Source organism: Octodon degus, unplaced genomic scaffold (genome assembly GCF_000260255.1).
Source record: "Octodon degus isolate 3935 unplaced genomic scaffold, OctDeg1.0 scaffold00047, whole genome shotgun sequence".
Lineage (NCBI taxonomy): Eukaryota > Metazoa > Chordata > Mammalia > Rodentia > Octodontidae > Octodon > Octodon degus.
Genome location: NW_004524623.1, coordinates 10,163,119 through 10,165,004, shown reverse-complemented (window position 1 = coordinate 10,165,004; position 1,886 = coordinate 10,163,119).

Here is a 1,886-nt window from a genome sequence, read left to right as displayed (position 1 = left end):
TATATATATATATATATATCTGCACATACAAAACAGTTAGGATAGATATACAACTACTTGCTCTTAGTTCCATGAAAAGAAAGATTTGTACTAATAGTTTTTAGACAAGATATGTCTGCATCTTGTACTATGAATAACTACTACAAAGACAACAATATATAATGTATTAATTATTGTAACTGTCCTATTAACCTGTTTTGAAACTGTCTCACTACTACTTCTTTCTCAATAAAATTATTAAAAAATAAATGATACATTAATAAAAGAAAAGAGAAAGAAAGAAACAAAGAAAGTAAGCAAGCAGAGAAGGAAAGCACAAATGTCCTAGGGTTAGGGACTCAAAGAATTTTTTTTGTGTGTGTGTGATGATAGGAGAGAGCTCTGAAGAAATAGTTTGAGGACTAGCTCTTATCGTGAAGCTAGAACATTAAATTGTATGACTACTGCTGGAAGTTATGCTTTCTCCTTCATGGAGTTCAAGAAATTCATACTGGATGTAAATAGTAGTGAAATTACATTTAATTACATGGAGAAGTCTAAAACTCCACCTTCTAGAATGAAGTAGAGCTAAGACTTGAGCTCCAGGCTGATTCTCAAGTTTATGCTGCTGCAATTTTTTTAGTTTGTAGATCTCACTGGGCATTTATTTCAGGGTTTAGTATGTGATGTTTATGCACCCAAAAAAGGGGGAAAAAAGAAAAAGAATAAAAAGACATCATTATCAGATTAAGGAAAAAAGAGGTGTTGGAAACTATGAAGAATCAGTTGAGAAGAAGCCATGGCCTGGATGGGAATAGTGACACATGGAGTACAGTAGCTCCCTCTGACTGTGACTGAAAGAGAAAACCATAGGACAAAATGTCACTTATTGCTCTCGTATTTTTTTTTTTTTTTTTTTTTTTTTTTTTTTTTTTTTGGTGCTGGGGATTGAACTCAGGACCCTCCGTGCTCCCATATTAAAAAGTATACAGTGATAGAAACCAACATGAATAAAAAGCACTGATAATACCCGAACTAAAAATTCTAATTTCTCAGAAGCAAAGAAACATATATGATTATAAAGCTTACAAATTTGGTTGTCCCCATTACTTAAAATGGTATAAACTAAGTTCATTGACTACCTTAAAGAATGGTGGGAGCTTCTTTGGTAATACTTACTTTGCCACAAAAATGACCAGTAAGTTTGCTGGCAAAAATTACACTAACAGGCTTACTATATTTAACAAGAATATCACAGTTTCAGTGTCTGTTCAGATCTACCTAAGATGTCATTAGTGCCCAGGAGCCCTTCCTCAGGAGCACACAGGTAGAGAGATATTTTTCTGTGGGGACGGGAACCAAAAGCTGGAGGGAGGGTGGAGGAAGAAAGGGGATGGAAAAAATAATTAATATACATTATGTACACAGACCACTTCTGCACAATGAAGCAATCACTTTGCACTGTAAATATGTATATATAAAAATAAAAAATAGCACTTCACATAATTTAAAAAAAATACTCAGATTGGTAAATTCAGAATTTAGGCTCTTAACATAGAAATGCAATGCATTTTATAATCAGCTTCAACTGTTCTAAGAAAAAAACTTAAATAATTACATGTATGTATGTAGCTCTCTATTTTGCACTAGAGTACAAAAATAAGAAACAGTTGTACTGTCTGCAAAACGATTTAAGGATGTTCTATGCATGGTAATAGAAAGAGAATAAATATGTCTAAATAATTCAAAAACTTTTATACTATGTCAAAACTTCTGGAAACAAAGATTTCTCCATATATTTTTAGAAAAGGAAAATGACGTAAAAGTTAAGATGACACCTTCAAAACTGCCATTTTATAAGCTCATTTTATTTATTTATTTATTTATTTATTTTTTATTTTAATGAA